The following is a 23072-nucleotide window of genomic DNA, read 5'->3' as shown; positions in this document are numbered from 1 at the left end:
TAACGAGGTTAGCGTACCTGCAGAAAACATAGTATGTATATACTGAACCTTTCATGCCAGCATGTCATGAAAGCGTCCCCAAACATTACTGTTCACTATAGAAACAGCATCTATACAATTACCGCCGTACAGACAACGTTAGCATACGTTACCGAGATAACGTATTCACGGGGGTACCGCAAAATGCGGGGGTATGCACTGCGATCGCCATACCCTGCGCCGAACCATATACTCCCAATGTAGTCAACCGAAGTTGGCACATTGGCAGCATCTCAAGTAGGCCACTGCTTGAGAAACAACGTTCGGTTCGCATCACCGACGGGAAGGCCAAGCTCCCTCAGTTGGCTGAGGATCCTTACCTTCTTACCTCACCATCGAAGATGTCGTTACACAAAGTAAAGTTGAGTTGTGCATGAATTTAAGTTTTGACAGAAAAGTAATGCTGGTAGTTAGGATTATATATATATTATAGCCACCTCTAGTTCCCTTAAACATCACCCTAGGGCTTTACGTACTATACAAAATCCTTAACGAATCCAATGTAGTTTTGCCAAATACTTTGTTGGTCAAACTTTTATACTGAAAACATTTTTAAGATAAAGTGTATCTCCAGGGTAACCTTATAGCTCTGATACCAGCTGTGGCAGAACCAACCTGAATTATACCGGCTCAAGTATGCGAGTCCATTCCTGAGGGCTCCAACGTGCTTCAAACGGTATAATCCCTTGGCCTGTCGGGTAACGTCCCGATAAACCACCGATACACAGGATCAATAAGGTTACCTCACACGAAGGTGAGTCCAGAGATACAATCACCATCATAATTTACATTATAGGAAATTACATTACAAGAGTTTATAAAAGTAGTACAAAGTTTCAAATTTAGAGAAAACAATACAAATTGTTTATGCTATAATTTTTAGCAGCGGAAAACATACGCGATGATCTACAGCACGTTGACAAGACGGATGTCATGCTAAGCCCGGGCACGACATCACTCGAGATCACCAGTGCTGGCCGGGGACAGATCCCATTTCACGGACCAATCTTCTGGAAGAGCACAGGGCCAAGGCAAGGAAAGAGTAGGGTCTTCGTAGATATCGCCTGAAAAACATTCAACTAGCAAGGCTGAGTATACTAATACTCAGCAAGACTTACCCGGAATTGGGTATACCTTAGCCCATAACTAGACTCATGAAAGCTTTTCAAGGCTTCTGGGTTTATTTTCAGCTGAAAAGCAATAACGAGTAGGTCCTTAATTTCAACTTTTAGCTTTCAGGTTCTAGTTGATTATCCATTCTAGGTAAGCACCTATAACTATTCAAACAGGGTAGAATCTTAGATCAAACATCATCTTGAATAATTTCATAGTTGCTCTTGTTACTCTATGTGGTAAAGGGGATAAGCAGTCTCATACATCGTGAGAGGCGGACGATTCCTGAATCGAGATTCAACCTTGCAAGGTAAACCTAACACACACGCTTGGAACACCACAGGGTCGTTCCGAAGCAACCGTTTGCCTTTCATTCCGACTCGTGGATCAGTGCCACCACAAGCGACTGCAGGTCATACGCACTTCCAAAGTGCAGGACGTACGTCTGTAGCGCGACTACAAAACCCGTACTCCTGGTTGCCCAGCAACACGTATGCCTACACGTCGAACTAAGTAACCAAAAGAAGCAAATACATGTGGTGGGTGGTATGTCCACTCCTCGGGCTGATCGGTTACTAGGCTTACCGCTTACCATATTTCACGGCATGTGGCTAGTACTTTCAAACGCTTAACCACCGCTACCACACACTGCGACCTTATCAAACTCCACAACACAGACGGGGTATCATCTTGACCATGATACCTCATAAAACTCCCGTCCGGCATCCTTATAGTGATAGCAGGAATGTAAACATTACAATTCCTATATCGCGCGAGTGACAGGAAATCACACGACTTCTACCGGTCCTATAAGCATAGCAGCTAGTCGAACTCAAGTTCTAGTGTTCAATACATAGGTCCCTGGAATTATGCAACTAAGTTTCCAAACAACTCCTAAGAACCTAATGCATACAGATAGATATAAATAATATAGGTTGCAGTGTAATAAAGTAGGGGTTATGTCCGGGGCTTGCCTTCGCTGGTAGGGCTGAAGTTAGTAAAGTTAAGATCTTCTAAACTTTGGTTCAGGGCTTCAGATAATTCCGCGACGAAGTTCTCGGAATCTTCGGAACAAATTCCTTCTGGTTCCGAAATCAGTTGATAATCTCCGTCGGCGAGAGTGGTCGAGTCTATATGATATGCAAGATGGAGTTCAATGAATGCATACACTTTTATTTCAATTCACAATATAGTTGCAATCCAAATAAAAGAACATTACATTTCGACAAACACCCTAACTACCCTGTATTGGGCAGTCATTTATCGAGTATTAACTAAACTAACTAGTCTCGTTAGGCACAGGGGGTTTACCCTAAACATCTATACTAACTTCATTAGGTAGCATGTTCAGTTATTTAATTAGTTGGTGTATAGATCTTGACCTTAACCGATGAGGATGCATCAGGTTTAGCCGATAGACGTGCTTTGGTCGGGCCTAACAGAGACGTGTCTACTGTGCGATCTTACTGATCCAAGGTTGTGTACTTTGGTCTGGGTAGCCGATTGACAGGTGCACTGGTTTTCTAATTGATCGATGAAAACATCAATCACTTTAGTAGAGGGATGTTTCCTAGAGCGGCTGTGTCCTAACTAATCTGGGTGAGCACTGGCGTACTTAACTGACCGCGTGCGTATCAGCATAGCGGATCCATGCTTTAGCAAAACTAGTCGATCAGTGATTTGACCTTCTAGCCGATTTAGTATATCGGCACATTCGCCGATTTATACATCGGGTAGAATTAGTCGAGTGATGTATCGGCATAGCTAGTTGACTAATGTGGGTAATTAGACGATGGTGTATTGATAGACTAGTCAAACTATGTATCTGTATGGTCTGTCTCAGCGTATTCAGCCGATTGGTGAATCAGCTGTGTAGCTGATTGTCCTACTCTGCACTGGTTGTGCCTAACTAAGATGTGCTTAAGTGTTATCTTAGGTAACTAGGTGTGGTTGCATCGGCTGGATTACATCAGTATCACAATTGAGTGATGTACAGCCGATGGGGTTATCTAAGTTAAACCTATTTCAAGAATTAGATGTAACAGAACAATAATATTAAACTAGGTTAGTGAGACCATAAGTGCAGAATTAGACTAAAGGGGATATGGTTGAGGGTATGTAATCGGTAAGCATATAGCCGATTTCTCAGCCGATAAATCGGCTGATAACAGAGTGTGGATAAAGATGGGAAAACTAAGGATTGACCGGCCATATTTGACCGCTATGGGAAACAACTGGAATCGGCTTAGATCAGTGGATAACAGAACTCTAAGATTGTGTGTGTATCTCTGATACGTCGACTATGTGCAGCCGATACGTTATCAAAATCGGATGGCTAGTCGATCTGTGAACATCAGCATGTTAGCCGATCAGGGTATGTAACTATTTGATTGTGCATTGGTAAACTAGTCGATAGTGTGAACATCGACCGAGCTAATATATGCGCATGCGTTAGATTTGTGAATCGGCACAAGTAGTCGATTCCCTATGCTGTACTGGCTGTGCTTAGCTGATAAATACGTTCTCTATTGAATGTGCCTATCCGACTCTTGACTAAAGTGTTAACCGAAGTAATTAGTGTTTGATTGGTTCGATTTTACGAACAAAACAACCGATTGACGTATAGCCAACGCGGTTGTCTAGATTGGACTGGGTCAATTAGGGCACTAACATTGGATCGGACCGATAGGGTGGTTAACATCGGCCGAGGGGCTTTTGCCGATAAGGAAGAAGTCAAAAGGCTCATGGTCGATAGGGTTACGCCTATCGAAAATCGGCTGAACTAATAGCCGATTGCTAAGCCTGGTTACAAAGGTATATCAACTAAGTAGTCGATACACAAGGTATGACCAGGATCTTTATATAGAAAGTGCTCTAACAAGATTGCAATTAAAACCAGGGTAAAGGCATAAGCATCTATATAAATGAAGGTTAACCAAACATCACAAACATAACATCACAAACATTAAGGACTACACAGCACATGAGCAAAACCTGACGGGTAACTTCAGAAATTCATACCTAGATGTCTAACCTACCAAGGATGTTGTTCTTCAACAACTTGGAAAGATTATATAAATGAATTGTAATTCATTGCAATTGGAGCAGTACAACTACAGATACGAATTTAACCCTAACAAGTATAAGCAAAAGTCTAAAGTGAGATTTTTCTACTAACACATACAAAATTATACACATACTGCATAAATCTACTCACAAGGATTCCATAACATCTTCATTTGACATTTTACGATTTTTATATCATTTCCTACGAATTTTATAAGTTAGTTGCTTTGCACACATGAAATAATAAAAGAGCTTCGTAGAAAGGCCCTCAGTTTCTCACCGGCGGTAATGGCGAGTTCCATCTGCTGTAGCTCGTTACAGTTGTGTTTGGTTGCATAGAGGCTCCTTCGAGCTCGTCACGTCTGACCGCCGCCTTCGCTCCACAACGATCTCCGACGTCCTTCACGCGCGGTTCCATTGTTTGCCCCGTGCGGGTCCGCGCCGAGTCGTCACGCCGCGGCATCGTGAGCCCTGAGCTCCGCTCCTGCGTCGTGCCTGTGCGCACTCAAACGGAGCCACTCAGTGCCTAACCGTGGTCGCGCCGCGCGCTCCGCACGCTCGTCCGTGTGCTCGGCCAGCCTCCGCTCAATCCGCCGTCCGCGCCACGCGCGCGTCGCCCGAACAACCACGTATCACCTGCCCTCCAATTTCCCCCTCGTGTTGCAGCTCCCCGACGTGGAATACGGCCACCTACACTACACCACTCGGCCTAGCCTATGTGCTCGCCTGGCGTCTGTACCCGTGCCGCCACTAGCCGCTCGGAACCGCTCACCCGAGCCCGCTCCCACGCGCACGGCCGCCCTGCGTACTCCGCGTCAAGCCGAACTACCCGGCCCAACCGCTTGCGCACGCCTGCTCCCTTCCTGCCGTCCGCCCTCCTGCGCTCTGCCTGGCCGTGCTCCGCCCAGCGCCAGCCACTGCATCCCGCCTTCTTCCACGCGCTCGGGCTGCGGCCGTAGCTCACCCGGGCCCGCCGCGCAGCCGCGCCGCCTACGCGTGCGCCGAACCGCCAGCCCGCCTGCATACTCCGCTCGCCGCCTTGGGTCACCACCGGCCCGCCTGCCGCTTGCGCTACGGCCGCCTGCCACAGCCGCGCTCACAATTGCGGCCGTACCGAACCGCGCCTGCTCGGCCTCCGCGTGCTCGCGCCACGCGCACCTGCATGCCCGCGAGCCGCTCCGGGGCCTGCTGCTCCCCCGCTTGTGCTGCCGCTCGCTCCACCAGCGCGCCGCCAGCACCTGCCGAGCCGCCGCCAGCCCGCGCGGCCGCCTGCCCGGGCCCGCCTGCCCCCGCGCCGAGCGCCTCTTGCCGTGGGCCGCCGCCCCGCCCGGTCCTGCACCGCCCCTGTGCGCCTGCTGCGCGCACACGCCGCTCGCGTGGGCCGCAGCCGCGCGTGCTCCCCCGCTCTGCGCTGCCGCCTGCGCGCGCTGCCCCAGCGCCGGCCGCCGCTGCCTGTGCCGTGGAGGGGAGAGAGAGGGAGGGGCCGGTGGAGTTAAGGATTGGGGGCAGAGCAAAGTGTCGCCGGTGGGGGAGAAAAGGAAGGGGAAAACGGAAATGGACAGTGCTGCCGATGAGGAAGAGGAGGAAGGGAGGCAGGGAAATACTCAGCGCGGGGAGAGGATAAGGGAGCAGCACAGTTAGACGCGTGTACTTGTTTGCAGCAGGAGGTGGCGATGAGGGTCGGCACAGCGGTGGACTGCAGAGCAGGAACAAAGCAGCGCCAGAGGAGGAAGACAAAGGGAATTTCCTAAGGACTCATTTGTAATTTTTGAAATCTACAGGGACCTCTTGGTAAAAACAAATTTAACTACTGTTCTAGGGCTCAAACAAAAATGTGACCAAAATAAAAGTTGTACAACTTTTTATGTTCTACAACTTTGTTTTAGGGTTTAAACTCTAAAACTCAAAATATGAAGTTTTATTTTAAGACTTGGACTAAATTTGAATTTTATAACATCTTTATCATTGTTAGTATAAATTATATATAACATTGAGCCTATTTGCAAGATGCTATGTAAGTCATGATTACTTACATTATTACCCTTTGGCCTCTAGTAATTTTTGGAAAGTTACTTTTGTAAATCACCTATTTTGCATAAAAAGACTTGTACTTTTATAAAATTACATACATACCCCTATTTCCTAATCTTTACTCAAATTTTTACACAATTTAACTTATACACTTCTAATGCAACTTTTGGATAAATATTTATTTTTACAAGACATAAAGTAAGAACAACATATTTGCAAAACTACCATTTACTTATTTTGGAGTTACCTCCTATCCAATTACATTTTGCACAAACAACCCTAGGTTTTTCTGTAATTACAAAAATACCCTTTTATTTGCACTTTTAAATTTTCAAAAGTTTCACATAACACACATGAGCTTCATACAGACAAACACATACTTCACACTAACAAATTATGTGCCTAGTTTACAAACACATGAACTGTCACAGCCGAAAGGTCAGCTGCAGAAGAAGGAGCTGTCGAACAGCCCCGAGAAAATGGGATCCTCGAGGACGACGAGGAAGAGCTACTCATTCCACTGGAAGTGCACTCCGCCCCGGAAGACGACTCGCCCCGTGTGTAGCATGCCTTAGAGATGCCCCCAGGGATGAAGCCGTCCCGGCCCCAAGCTTAGAGTTGTGCCCCTCCCATCTCTTGTGCCCTTTGTACCCGACCGTGTAGTGCGTGTTTTGGCTGTACCCTCCCAAGTGTTGTACCTCCAGCTTAATAAATAAAACTATTTGTGCTTGATGCTTGTTAGTCTGTGTGATTGTCGGCAGTAGGTGGAGTCTGCCTTCTCAAAAATACAAAAATAAAATATCACTTAATTCCAAATCTAAGTCTTATAAAGGTCTTACCCAATCCACAGATGGCCCCCAGGCGCAACACCAGGACCTTCCAAAGTCAGGCACATACCACTCCAAGTGCGAAGAGGCAACAAGGTGTGCAAGGACAAGCCCCCGGCCATGAAGATCAGGAAGATCAGGAAGTAAGCCAGCAGGGAGGAGAAAGCCAAGTAGGAGCATGTCAGGCCCCACCCCCACCGGCCATTGACCTGGTGCAAGTGTTGAACAACCAGAACCTCCTACTGGAAGCTTTGACCAATGTCATCACCAACCCAAGGCCCCGTGAGCAGAGTACAAATGACAAATTGACAGCTTTTCTGAGGACCAAGCCACCCACCTTTGCAGGATCCTACAACCCCTTGGATGCAGATGACTGGCTGCATATTATCAAGAGAAAACTCGAACCATTTGAGCATGGAGACCGTGACAAGGTCCGTTTGGCTGCTCACCAGCTCACTGGAACTGCTTTCGCTTGGTGGGAGAACTACTGTGCAGCTGCTCAGGATGCCTCCACTATCACTTGGAAGGAATTTGTGGATGAGTTCCGTCGCTATCACATCCCCGCAGCCACCATGACGCGCAAAGCAGATGAGTTCCGTGAGCTACAATAAGGCAACAAGTCCGTTGAGGAGTACACATACCAGTTCATAGAACTAGCTCGCTATGCACCGGAGGAAGTAGACAAGGATGAAAAGAAGCAGGATATGTTCAGAAAGGGTTTAAATGCAGAACTTAAGAAGCTGCTTTCCCCATGCATCTACCCAGACTTCAACACACTGATGAACATGGCTATCATCACCGAGAGAGCCATGGCAGAGGAAAAGAGAGACAATAAGCGTAAGTTCCTGGAAACCAAGGCTCGCCAGCAGGACCGTTTCCAGAAGCCGAGGCACTTTGGCCCTCCAGTGACTAGGTCCCAAGCCACTATGCAGTATAGGTCCCAGTCACAAGCTACTGGCTCTCAAGCCCCCAGCACCCAGTTTAGACAATTCAAGAGCCAGAACACCATGAAGGCCCCACAGAGCAATGCAAGCCAAGTTACTGCCAGCAACAATGCCAGAGCATGCTTCAACTGCCATGAGACAGGGCACTTCATTGCCAATTGCCCATATGCCAATAACAAGCCGGCAGCATCAGCCCTCTCCAACTCGGTGAATGGACCAAGGCCAGCTCTATCAGGAGCCAATCGTGTACCCATCCGCAGTAACAATACCAGCAACAACAACCAGCAGATGGGGCCGCCCCAACAATCCTTCGGACGAGCCCGCATCAACCACATCAACACGCAAGAAGCTCAGGACGCTCAGGGCGTAGTGCTCGGTGAGTTTCTAGTCAGCTCAGTTTTGGCAACAATATTATTTGATTCTGGAGCATCACATTCATTCATATCCTCAAGTTTTGTGGAAAAGCACAATATACCTACAGTACTACTAAAAATACCCCTATTAACCCGAACGCCTGGAGGTGACATTAAGTGCCGACTAGGTTGTTCTCGAGTAAGGATCATTTTAAGTGGGGTAGAGTTCCTAGCAGACCTAGTAGTACTTAAGTCTAAAGGTATAGATGTGATCCTTGGAATGGATTGGCTAAGCCTGCACAATGGCCTTATAAGTTGTGCTGACAAGGTGGTACACCTAACCAACCCAGAAGGGGTACAAGTAACCTGTCATACTCGGGGAAGTGGACCGGACCCAATGGTTTTTAGTATGGAAGCTAAATTCTTGGAAGAAGTTCCAGTAGTAAATGAATACCTAGATATTTTCCCGGAAGAACTCCCGGGAATGCCGCCAGATAGGGATATAGAGTTTGTCATTGACCTTGTCCCTGGAACCTCCCCTATAGCTAAGAGACCTTATAGGATGGCAGCCTCTGAATTGGCAGAACTAAACAGACAACTGGAAGAGTTACAACAAAGTGGTTTCATTAGACCAAGCTCATCACCATGGGGAGCTCCGGTCTTGTTCGTCAAGAAGAAGGACGGGAGCATGAGGATGTGCGTGGATTACTGTGCACTAAATGAAGTCACCATCAAGAACAAATACCCCCTTCCCAAAATTGATGACCTCTTTGATCAGCTGAAGGGAGCCAAGTATTTCTCCAAGATAGACTTAAGGTCAGGATATCATCAGCTCAAGATTAAGGAAAGTGATATTCCGAAGACGGCCTTCGTCACCCGCTATGGGCAATATGAGTTTACGGTGATGTCCTTTGGACTCACCAATGCACCTGCTTATTTCATGAACCTCATGAATAAGGTGTTTATGGAAGAGTTAGATAAGTTTGTCGTAGTTTTCATTGATGACATACTTATTTACTCTAAGACTGTCGAAGAACATGAGCAGCACCTACGAGTGGTTTTGGAAAAGTTGAGAGCGCACAAGCTCTACGCCAAGTTCAGCAAGTGTGAATTTTGGCTTGAGAAAGTAGCATTTCTTGGTCATATCTTGACCGCGGAAGGAGTAGCAGTGGACCCCGAAAAAGTCAATGCAGTCTCCAATTGGCAGCAACCAACCAATGTTAGTGAAATCAGGAGCTTTCTCATTTTAGCCGGATATTACCGGAGATTTATTGAAGGATTCTCCAAGATAGCCCGACCCATGACAGAGCTACTCAAGAAAGAGAAGAAGTTCACCTGGACCGAGTCATGTGAGAGAAGCTTCCAGGAGTTAAAGAGAAGACTGACAACCACCTCGGTACTAACCTTGCCAGATATTCAACGGGACTTTGTCATTTATTGTGATGCATCCCGTCAAGGATTAGGATGTGTCCTTATGCAAGATGGGAAAGTAGTGGCATATGCTTCCCGACAACTCAAGCCTCATGAGCAGAATTACCCAACCCATGATTTGGAGTTTGCAGCCGTAGTACATGCCCTCAAGATTTGGAGACACTATCTGATTGGGAATAGGTGTGAGATCTACACAGACCATAAGAGCTTGAAGTACATCTTCACCCAGCCAGATTTGAACTTAAGGCAAAGAAGGTGGTTAGAACTAGTTAAGGATTATAATATGGTAATTCATTACCATCCTGGTAAAGCAAACGTGGTAGCAGATGCCTTAAGCCAGAAACCTTATGGACCTAAGGATGCCCACCTACAAGAAGAAATGGCACGATTAAATGTGCACATCGCCCCACATGGTTCCAGTCGCAAGTTGAGTGTTCAACCCACTTTGGAGGATAAGATCAGAAAGGCCCAAGGTTCAGATAAGGACTTGATGAAAATCCGCATGCATACTGGAGAAAACAAGGCACCGGATTTTAGAGTGGATGACAAAGGAACCTTATGGTACAAAGATAGAATTTGCGTACCTAAGGAAGGAGACTTCCGACAGACTATTATGGATGAGGCCCACAACTCGGCATATTCCGTCCACCCAGGATCCACCAAGATGTATGTGGATATAAGACAAAAGTATTGGTGGAGTGGAATGAAGGCGGACATTGCAAGGTTCGTCGCCCATTGTGATACTTGTCAAAGAATCAAGGCCGAACATCAGAAGCCAGCAGGACTGCTGCAACCCTTACCCATCCCGGTTTGGAAATGGGATGAGATAGGAATGGATTTTGTAGTGGGTTTACCCAAGACACAGAAAGGACATGACTCCATATGGGTGATAGTGGACCGGCTCACAAAAGTTGCTCACTTCCTACCTGTACGGACCAATTATGGTGGAGAAAAGCTAGCCCGACTCTATGTGGACAACATAGTGAAGCTGCATGGTGTGCCTAGCAAAATTGTTTCGGATAGAGGAACCCAATTCACCTCTAGGTTTTGGAAAAGTTTGCATAAGGCCATGGGCACCAAGTTGGATTTCAGTTCGGCTTATCACCCGCAGACCGATGGTCAAACAGAAAGGGTGAACCAGATTATGGAAGATATGCTAAGAGCATGTGTCCTTACTTATGGCAAGGATTGGGAACAAAGTTTACCGTATGCTGAGTTTTCGTACAACAACGGTTATCAAGCAAGCTTGGGCATGTCACCATTTGAAGCTTTCTATGGGAGAAAGTGCAGGACCCCCCTGATGTGGTCAGAAGTTGGAGAGCGTGCCCTAGTTGGACCCACACTCATAAAGGAAGCGGAAGAAAGAGTGGCCGAGATTAGAGAAAAACTGAAGGCCGCCAATCTCGACAAAAGAGTTACTCAGACAAGAAGAGACGAGAAGTAAGCTTCAATCCAGGAGACTTCGTCTATCTCAAGGTTTCACCTATTCGAGGGACTCGAAGATTTTAGGTACATGGGAAACTAGCCCCTCGGTACATTGGACCGTACCAAGTACTGAAGAAAATTGGAGCTGTGGCATACCGTCTAGAGCTACCAGAAGGAATGGCTGACATACACCCAGTATTCCATGTATCCCAACTGAGAAGATGTCTGAGGGTACCCGAGAGAGAGCGTGTGCCGGAAGAAGAAATAGCGTTACAGACAGATCTTCGGTACCAGGAAGTACCTGTCAAGATTTTGGACACTGTCACAAAAAGGACAAGAAACTCTGAAGTACGGATTTGCAGAGTTCAGTGGAGCAGACATGGAGTGGAAGAAGCTACATGGAAACGTGAAGATGCCCTGAAGAAAGAGTTTCCCCATCTATTTAGGAGCTAGCCGAACCTCGAGGATGAGATGCATTTTAAGTGGGGTGGGTTTGTAACGCCCTCATTCTTATCTTATTTAAATTACATTACCAATCACTCGCTTAAAAATCTTTTAAACCTTTTCCGCCGCTTGAGCTCCTGAAGCCCACCTCCCAATTTTCCGCCGTTCCGACATCACGCAGTCTCTTCCTCTTTTTCCGCGGAGCCGCCCGCCCCTTTTCCTTTTGCACCAACCCTGCCGTCCCGTTACATCACCATCGTGTCACGGTCGGCCGCGTGCGCCTACCCGGCCGCGACTGTCAGCGCCGCGCGTATTCTATCTTTTCTTTTCTCATATTTTGTTTAAATCCATTTTATTTCTCTCTTCTAATTTTTTCTAGACTCTTTTTTTTTTTTGCACTGGCTTCCTCTTTCTTTTCTCCCCTGTGCTGCCTACTGCCTGCTCGAGCTGTAGCCCGCTCCTTGCGCGCACGTGCGGGATAGCGCACGACCCGCCGCTGCTGCCCGTGCACGCCAAGCCGGCGTGCGGCCCGCTGCTGCGCCGGCCTGTCCCGTCCCGTCCCCTCACCCTCGCAGCTCGTGCTTTGTCCCCAAGCATCCCGGCCGCCATTAATGGCGAGGCTCCTATACTGCCCGTGACCCCCCCACGTCGGCCATCCCCCCTCTTCCTCTCGGCCTATAAATCAGACCCCAAGCCTGTGGCAGAACTGCCTGAATTACACCGGCTCAAATACGCAACTCCTCTCTCAAGGGCTCCAACGTACTTCAAATGGTGTAACCCATTGGTCTGTCGGGTCTCCGCCCGATACAACCACGGTTCAACAGGATCGATGCAGGTTTACTTCGCACGAAGGCGAGTATACAACCACAATACTACTCATTACTTTTAATTTACAGAAAAGTAAACGTTATTACAAGCCTTGTTCAACTGCAAATAAGATTTATACAAACGATGTTTAAACTGACAAGCTAGACAGCTTGTCCATGTTTACAGCGGAAGGAAAACAAACGTGCGACTACTCTCGCCGCAAAGTTTGACACCATGCTCAGCCCAAGGCCTGGTGTCACTCAGGAGGGTCACTGCAAGCCGGGTAGGGTTGTCCATGGGGTTCTCAAAAGTTATACCTGCAAATGATACTGGCAAGACTGAGTATTCTAATACTCAGCAAGGCTTACCCGGGGTTGGGTATACTTTAGCCCGTAACTAGACAAATGACGGCATTGTAATGGCTCTGGGTTTATTTTCAGCTGAAAAGCAACAAAGAGTATGAACTATTTTCAAGTTTTAGCTTCCAACTTTTAGTTGATTAATCATTCTAGATTAGCACCTACACTAAGCAAGCAAGGTAGAGATTATCATCCATCCGAATTATTCCATCAATAGTTATACTTCTTACTCTATGTGGTAAAAGGGATAAGCAGTCTCATTCATCGTGAGAGGCGGACGATTCCTGAATCGAAATTCAACCTTGCAAGGTAAACCTAACACACACGCTTGGAATACTAATAGGGCGTTCCGAAGCAACCGTTTCCCTCATATTCCGGGTTATGGATCAGGGCCACCACAAGCGACTGCAGGTCCGTACGCACACCCTATATGTGCAGGACATACGTCTGTAGCGCGACTACAAAACCCGTATTCCTGTCTGCCATGCAGAATGTACTCCCACACGTCGGTGCGTGTAAACATAAAATAAAAGTCGAGTGGTGGAGAAAAGTCCATTTGCCGGGCCATTCGGGTACTAGGCTTACCGCTTACCATATTTCGCGGTATGTGGCTAGTACTTTCAAACGCTTAGCCACCACTACCACACATATCGACCTTAACAGTTCTTAACAAAACAGACAGGGTAAAACCTCAGGTCATGATACAGCACATGACCCTGTCCGTCATCCTTATAGTGGTTGCAGAATTGTAAACAAGCAACTCCCATATCGCGCGAGTGACAGGAAATCACCCGACTTCTACCGGTCCTATTTTGCAGAGCATCTAAACGATAAGGACTCGGGTACAGTACATTGGATTCCTAAGATATCATGCAACTAGGGTTTCATTACAACTCCTAGACTTAATGCAAGATATAATATAAATAGGCATAGATTGCAGTGTAAATAAAGTAGTGGGATATGTCCGGGGCTTGCCTTCTTGGGTGGGATTAGGGGCAAGAGTGTCAGAGGCTTCCGAACTTTGGTTCGGGGCTTCAATTAGTTCCTCGACGGCTTGGGTTGGATCTTCAGAAAACCTTTGGTCTTGTCCTAAGACCAACTCGTAATCTCCATCGTCAAGGGTCGTCGATTCTATATGAGATGCAATTAATTGAGTAAGATGAGATTAAATTTAAGATCTTATATTTTAAAAGTTACAATTCACCAAGCCAACACACAAGGGCTCATGAAATAAAGAGGGTTTAGGTTGAATCACTATTTGTAAAGGAATTAGGAGAGTATCACTGAATTTATTGCAAACAGAACTATAACATTTAAATTTGAATTTGAAATCCAAAGTTAAACTCAAAACTTTAAATTTACAAGTTCATAAAGTTTTGGAAACTTAATTATGCATTATATATTAATACATTGGAACTTGATACAAAGATCTTGACTAATTGGTTTAAAGGATATGCTTAGTTAACCTTTAAAGCTTTTCAAATTCGAATTGTCTAAATTCAAAAGAAGTTAAGTTATCAAAATAAAGCTAAGTTTGAAATTTTAACACAATGTTACACATAGCCCTTAGAATGTATATGCTAAAAACCATGAGAAACAAGATCAAAATGTAGAAGTTGTATACCAAATACTTTTTAACTTTAGATTTTAAAAAGGTGTGCAAATATTTAGTTTCATATCAAACTTTATAAATAAAAGTGGTAGATTTTGAAATTTAGTTTCCAACAAAACTAATTTTATAATTTTTGGATTTTTCTACACTTTTCTGTTGATTTTACAAGTTAGCAGCATTACTTTACATGAAATAACAAACACTCTTACACATGGGTCCTTAGCATCACTATTCCTCTGAGTCCTATGGCTTGCAAATAGCCCCCTGGGCTTTTGCTCCTTCTAATACGAGATCCCTGCCGGTCCAACACAGGGGTGGTGGAGTTTGACCGGCGTGTACCGGTGACGGCGATCACCGGCGGTGAGATTGGAGGGGTGGGGAAGCACCGGTGACCTTTTGCGCACCTGAGGATGCTTGGAATTGGAGTGGGGTGGCTAGCAGTGGCGGCACGGCAGAGGCAGGCGGCCGGCGATGGAGGTGAGTGGTGGGAGCGGCGGTCCAGTGGTCAGAGGCGGCGTGGAATAGGCCGGGGAGCTTCACTAGATCACAGAGAAGCCGGCCGTAGGGTCCTGGTGGTGCGGGGGTGACCGAGGTGGCCGGCCCACGGCGGGCAGGGGGCGGTGGTGGGCGGCGCTGGTCGGGAAGGTTCCTCGGCCGGGGTTGAGAGGTGGCCGGAGGCTGGGAAGCACAAGCAAGTACCGGGGAAGCTTCTGGAGGGATCAGTGAGGGCAATGGTGGCCTGGACGTGGCTGCCCACGGTGACCCAGAGTTCACCGGAGGAACGGGTTGGGCGGCGGAGGCGAAGGAAGCTCGGAGTGGGTTTGGCAAGCAAATTAGCGGGGCAAACGAAGCGAGTGTGAGTTGCTGGTGCTACTGAGCAGAAGAGAGGGAGGGATAAGGCGAGCCCGCGTGGGAATTGCGGCGGCAGCGAGGTGGCGGCCGACGGGCGCTCCGGGCAGCCGTGGCACGCTCGGAGCAGGACAACGGAGCAGAAGACAGAGACGGCCCGAGGAGAAGATGACGCGTGGGTGGGGGAGGTGCAGGAGGTGGATGGCGGCGGCCTGCACAGCGGTGGCCAGGGGCGGCGCACTGCGCCGGTGACAGTGGCGACAGAGGAAACAGAGCAGAGGGGCAGGTGCTCGGGGAGGAAGAAGAGAGGAGAGGGGGTCCGAGGACTGGTTTGCAAAACAGAAGAATTAAAGGGACCCCACAGAAAAGAAAGATTACTCACTAATCTAGAGGTCTAATGAGGAAGTGCCCAAAAAGAAAGTTGTAGAGTTTTTCAAGCTCAACAAGTTAGCTTTAGGGATCAACTTCAAAAACCCAAAGTTTGCAGTATAATATGTTAAATTTGAACAAAGTAGAATTTGAGTTACCCTTGTCTTTACCAAGGGAAAATTGATCAAACTTTTGGTGTATTTGCAAAAGTTTAAGGAATGCCATGATGACTAGCACTTTTACATATTAGCCCTCAAGTAAACACACAAGTTACTTTTATAAAACATTTACTCTACGTGAAAGCCCTATAGTTTTTATTCTAGTTACACATAGATCCCTACCTTTCTACCATAAACCCATTGTTCTTAGGATTTAACCTCCCTTTTTCACTTTTCCCGCCACAAAGATAAAACTTAAACACTTAGCATGATTTTTTTCTCCTAGGTTCTAGTGCTACCTCCTATTTAACTCAAGTAACACTTAAGAGCCTATATTTTATAGAAATTACAGATATACCCCTAGCCTTTTGGGCTACCCACATAGTCCATAGCCAGCATACAAATAAGCATACATATACATTATCAAAACCTAGTGTCACTGCTTTCTAAATACCTGAATGTCACAAAGCCGCCCCTCACTCCGCCCACACCGTCCCAACACCTCTCCCCCTCTACCTCACGCTGCAGCTCGCCGCCGCTGCTCACCATTGCCTCCCACCACCCATCACCGTGGATAGCCCTCCGTAGACCGTCTCCGCACGAGGTGAGGGCCGGAATCAGACCCCCTCGGCCTCCTCTCTACTTTTTCCCCCTCCCCGGGTGGTGCCATGTTCCAGGGGGCCGGCGCCCATGGCCTGGCCGCCCCCCCTCCTACTATTCCCCTCCCCCTCCTGCTCTATCTCGAGGAAGAAGGAAGGCAGACTTGTGCATAACCCCCTCCACTTTTCCTCCTTATGCAGTCCGCAGCCCCCATTTCATGCGACATTATGTTCTGAATCGATTCCAAACTCCACCACGCATCAAATATTCTCTCCAAGTCCCAAGATCCACATCCAACAAATATAATTGCCTCCTCTATTTTTAATAGAAGCTCTCTATTTCCCTTTTTAGCTCATCGGCGAACTTTGTTTCATTGTGTGATTGTTTGTGCGTTGTAGCCGACGGTGTGACCGAGGAGGAGCAGGACCGCGAGCCGGAGCCCGAAGACCCATACCTCGAGGAGGAGCTTCCGGAAGGCTTTGAGGACGGCAAGTCCAATCCCATCCTTTGATGCATATTTATCCCAGTTTTATAAACGCAACCTATTGGCCTGTTTTATAAAATGCATTGTTTTATTGCAAGACATGGTTGGATAGCCACCTCTTGATTGCTATGACTATTCCTTGATGACCTAGGTTAATGTCTATATAGGATTTGCCCTGTTGGATGTTAGCTACTGCTAGAGATGCTTATTACCTTTTATTCTCTTTATTATATTTTAGTCATGACCACAAAGCGCTTTACCGAAAATAAGGGTGTGAGTGTTTTAAAAGATAAAATGGGATTTTGGGAAAATCAAAGAAAGATATAACCCGATGAGATGGACGGTGTTTTCGGTGTGAAATGCCACTGATGTGCTTGTACCTTTGTGGTTGAGCATGGTTGGGAGATGTCCGTCTCGTCAATGTAAGGATGAACTGAGGTGTCATCTTGCCTAACCCACTTATCGTACAACCACTCGACCGTTGTGTGGGCAACGGCTTAGCATAAACCCCACTAGTTGTCCTGCTAGCCAAAAGGAGAGCGGGTGAGCAACGGGAGATCATGGAGAAGGGATAGGATCTGTGTGAGTTATGTCCCGGTTATGACTTTGTTGATAGGTCATTAACCCCATGGTTGCTTTCGTGTTGGCTTTGTTAGGATATGTCGCGACATTAAGGTGTTCGTAGTGCGGTACCCTACTTGTGGGTAAAGTGTACAACCTCTGCAGAGTGTAAAATCTATTCGAATAGCCGTGTCCACGGAATTGGACGAGTTACGGCATGGTCACTTCAATAGACATTTTGGGATGATTGGTTTTGTGGCGTGAGTTGTTTTGAAAGTGCCTGGCAGCTGTGCAGTGAGCTACTGTGGATGAGGAGTCCGGTAGTATTAAAACTTGGATCCTTTGTGTAGGATCAACCCCACTTATTATTCGATTACTATAGAAATATCTTGAGAAAACTCTTTTATTAAATGAACCCTTGCATGTGTAAAACCTCGCTTTATCGCAAATGAACTCTAGCCTCCTCCTTGATATATCCATGCATGATCTTTATTATTGCCCTCCGCGGGTGTGGTTGGACTTGTTGAGTACGTATGTACTCACTCTTGCCTAGTTTTTACAGAGGAGGATCCGAACTTCGTCCCTGAAGACGTCGAGTAGGTCGCCGTCCTGCACCCAACCTTGCCTGTGGTTCAGGGTCTCCACAGGAAGCTTACCATGGCGCAAGACTCTGATGTTATCTTAGATTTCATTGGCACTTTGGTTTGGTTTGTAGTCCTTATGTTGTCCCTCTTGATAGTGGCGCTTCAGTGCTCGCTACCTCGACGGTTTGTACGGTAATGAACCATCTGATGTAATAAATGTGTTATCAGCCTCCTGGGACTGATATTTGTATCACATTTAGTCACCTCTGTTGAGGGGACGCTTCACCCTCCTTAAAAGATCTTGTGCTTGGCCAAGCTAAACTTAATGAATCTTTAAATAAAAATCTTTTGGCTAATAATAAAACTTTCATATTCTTGTTCATGATGCAGAAACGAATCTTCCCCATCCCAACATCAATCCTGGCTCTGGCGTCATTTAGGAATGGTCACCCAAGAATGAGTGATATTCCCAAGTCACCTTCCATGTCAAGGACCACGAAGGCCAAGAGGATAAAGGAATCCTTGATTCACACTAGGAGGTTCTTCACTATATCCTCGGGGTACCGGATCGTCAAGTCGGCTAGCTATACGCACATATAGGTTGGGAAAGAGCTGTATAGCATAGATTTTTTATTGTTACCTTGGCAATGATGTTGATGCTTGCTCCAAGGTTGCAAAGGGCTTGCTTGAAGTGACAATCATAGATTGAGCAATTGATCATTGGGTATTCTGGATCTTCCTTTCTTGGTGCAACTAGTTCACCCCGTCGGTTTCTTCTTGGGCGTGCGAGCTTTTCTGCATAGTTAGTGAAGAATGCACCATGTGATGGCTTACCCCATCTGGTGGTCACCGCATTAACACTTTCTAGAATAGGTTCAGGTTGCCCTAGAATCTTCCCTGTCTTAGCAGAAGGAACAACAGCAACCAGCTGAGCTTGTTGTGTTTCTAGCATTTTGTTGAAGCTCAGCTGATTCTTGATAGCGGAAGAGATGTCATCCATCTTTGCTTGAATGGTCTTCAAGACTTGTCATTGGTGGTCATCATCTTTTGTAGTGATTCATTTACCTTTATTTGGCTCAAGACAAGATCTCTAACAGAAGGTTGGTTAGGATTAAATGAATTTGAATTACCATTACCTCCTTGGTAGTAGGGGCGCGACTGTTCCACCCCTGACCTCCTTGTGGACAAAACTAGTTGTTGTTGTTGTTGTTGTTCATGTACATGATATCTTCATGGGTTTCGGGGCATTTGTTACCCGAATGTTCGGTGGTCCCGCAGACCTCGCATGTCATCCGAGCATCTATGGCTTGAAGTGCTTGCATTGGAGCGTTGTCTTGGGGATGTTCCTCTATCTTTTTGAGGAAGAGGTCGAGTTTAGCGGCTAACATGTCCGTCTCCTTGACGGTGTGCATGCCCCGCTGGCGCAGTTGGAGACGTTCATCATTCCAACCTTGATCGGACACCATCTTCTCGATTAAAGTTTTGGCCCTGTCAATTGTTAGTGAGAAGAAAGCACCACCTGCAGCAGCGTCGATGTGGCACGGGCTGTCGGAGTCAGCCCATTGTAGAAGTTCTGAAGAATAAGCCAGTCGTCCATCCCATGGTGAGGACACGCGAGGATGTACTCGCGAAGCCTCTCCCATGCTCTAGAAATTGACTCATTCTTCCATGAAGAGCGTTAGTTTTGCCCATTGGGAAGAATTTTGCGAGGAATTCCTTGGTGCGCTCTTCCCATGTGTCACTGCACTTCTGTTAGTAGAGAACCACTGTTTTGCCTTCCCTAGAAGAGAAAACGGAAACAGCCGGAGTCCGATTGCATCTTGAGTGACTCCCTTGATAACAAAAGTATGCAGAGATCTAGGAATAGTTGGAGATGTGCGCTGGCATCCTCATTGGCCTTGCACATAATGGGCTGGCCTACACCATCGTAACGAGACCCATCTTGATCTGAAAATGATTAGCTCCAGTGTTGATGGATGGCCCGATTGGGACATTATCAGCAGAGCGAGCAAAGAAATCATGGAGTGTCTTCAGGGCCATGGTGTGGGAAGTTGATGGAGCAATAATGACTCATTCTACTGTTGAGAGTGAAACCTGAGGAGGCACAACACGAAGTCGAACTCTTCTCAGAAGTGACTCCGGATCCTAAGTGAAATTTTGCGGTAGATCGAAACAAGTCATACACTACCCTATTTTCACATTAAAGAGAAAACAAAACCAAGTTTGACTGTTTAAGCAATGAATACCAACTAAGAAATTAACTAAGAACTTTATCTGCATTCCCCGCCAATGGCGCCAAAAATGCTTGTTGGTATTTCTTACATCATAGATAATCCCCAAGCACACTGAATACCATTGTAGCATTTTACCCCTGAGTAATCTTGGGTGTCGTATTTATATTTCCACAGGAAGGCGGCGGTTATAGAATAGGTAAGTTGATGATTAATTCTTGGTTGAGTATTCAATTGCATAAACGGGGTAAGATAATATATGGACAATGAGGTAGTATGATACACAAGGTACTCAAGCTTAAACTCATGAAAAGGCTTAAGCAGGGAGAAAGGAAGAAGAAACCTACTCGAGATTTATGTACTTCTATCTAGATATACAGTTTATATTATACACTCATGCATATACACATGATTATCCTCAGCTCTAGGATCCCAGGCACTACCGGGAGAACTGTCCATAACTGACAGAGGAGCCGCCAGCCAACTCGGCTACTTTATGGACCTCCTGTGGCAGAACCAACCTGAATTACACCGGCTCAAGTATGCAAGTCCTCTCTCAAGGGCTCCAATCATACTTCAAACGATGTAACCCCCTTGGCCTGTCGGGTAACGTCCCGATAAACCACCGAAAGCAGGATCAAACAAGGTACCTCGCACGAAGGCGAGTCCAGAGATACAATCGCCATCATATTTTACATCACAGGCATTTATATTACAAGAGTTTCCGAAAGTAGCATAAGTTCCAAACTGATAGAAATTATTACAGACCAGTTTAAAGTTTCAAGCTCACGGCAGCGGAATTTAAAATATGACAATTATACACATTGCCAGTACGGACATCATGCTAAGCCCTGGCATGACATCACTCGGTATGATCAGTGTTGGCCGGGGACGGGTCCCATTCCACGGACCAACCATCGGGAAGAGCATAGGACCATGGCATGGTAAGAGTAGGGTCTTCAGAGACATTACCTGAAATAAAGTCATATTGCAAGGCTGAGTACTCTAATACTCAGCAAGGCTTACCCGTTTCATGGTATACTTAGCCATGTAACTAGACTTATGAAGGCTTATAATGGTTCTGGGTTTAATTTCAGCTGAAAAGCAACAAAGAGTAGATCCTTAATTCCAAATTTTAGCTTTCAGGTTCTAGTTGATTATTCATTCTAAGTAAGCAACTATAGGTACTCAAACATGGTAGAACTTTCTCGACAAACATCATATTTCATCATCATTAAGTTGCTCTTATTACTCTATGTGGCAAAAGGATCAAGCAGTCTCAATCTCCGCGAGAAATGGACAATTTCTGAATCGAATTTCAACCCTTGCAAGGTAAACCTAACTCACACGCTTGGAACACCGATAGGTCGTTCCGAAGCAACCGTTTGCCTTTCATTCCGGGTCGTGGAACAATGCCACCACAAGCGATTGCAGGACCATACACACATCCAATGTGCAGGACATACATCTACAGCGCGACTGTATGATCGTATTCCCATTTGCTCTGCAGAACATACTCCCACACGTCGGTGCGTGTAAATAAAAAAAATCGAGTGGTGGGGGACGAGTCCACTTCCCGGGCCGATTGGTTACTAGGCTTAACGCTTACCATATTTCACGGCATGTAGCTAGTACTTTCAAACGCTTAACCGCCACTACCACACACTGTGACCTTAACCAAATTTATCAACACAGACAGGGTATCATTCCTTTCCATGATACTGCACGTAACCCCGTCCGTCATCCTTATAGTGATTGCAGGATTGTAAGCAACCAATTCCTATGTCGCGCGAGTGACAGGAAATCACTCGACTTCTACCGGTCCTATTAGCATAGCACTAGTCGGACTCAGATTCTATTCAATACATAGGTACCTAACAATGTGCAACTAGGGTTTCATTATAACTCCTAGGAACTTAAATGCACAAGTAAATATAAGTAGATATATATATGAATTGCAGTGTTATAATGTAGTGGGTTTATGACCGGGGCTTGCCTTCACTGGCGAGGTTGGGGTCAGAGATGTTAATAAATTCTTCCGAACTCAGGTTCGGGGCTTCAGTTAAATCTCCGACGATGTTCCCGGGGTCTTTAGAGATTTTCACTTCGGGTTCTGCGAGGATCTGATAATCTCTGTCGGCGAGAAGCGTCGAGTCTACATGTGATATAAACGATGCAGTTTAGAAGATGCATAGACTTTTATTCTATTTCACGATAAAGTGGCAATCCAACAAAAACAAAGTGCACTCATCAAACATATCATTCACTCTTCTACTGGGCAGTCATTTATCAAGTATGAACTAACCTAGTTAACTACACTAAACAACATATTTAAATTCATAAACCAACTAGGGCTGGTTTCATTTAACCTAATAGATATGGTTTATAAACTATAAGCTTCTCATCTTAAAATTAAGATCTGATGCTACAATAATTATCACAAACAGAACAAACAAAATCAAAATTACCCTTAAATTTTCAAAACATTTTTTGCAGTAAATAATTTAGAAGAATTATTTCAAACAGTTAACACCTAGAACATGTTTCATTTTTGCAGAGCAATGACTATAGCACTAGGGTTGAAACTTTAATCAGCTACAGATAAAGCTATGTCTAAGCTACTGTAAATTTATCAAGATTTTATCTTCACAGAAACTATGCCATAAAAATAAACAAAAATAGTACTAACAAATTAAGAGTTATTTATAACTGTAAATATATATAAGATCTTGTCCTGAAATTTTGTGTACAAGTTACGTTACTCAAAGGCATCATTCTACTTAAT

Source organism: Panicum hallii, chromosome 6, assembly GCF_002211085.1.
Source record: "Panicum hallii strain FIL2 chromosome 6, PHallii_v3.1, whole genome shotgun sequence".
NCBI classification, from domain to species: Eukaryota; Viridiplantae; Streptophyta; class Magnoliopsida; order Poales; family Poaceae; genus Panicum; species Panicum hallii.
This window is presented reverse-complemented; position numbering follows the sequence as displayed.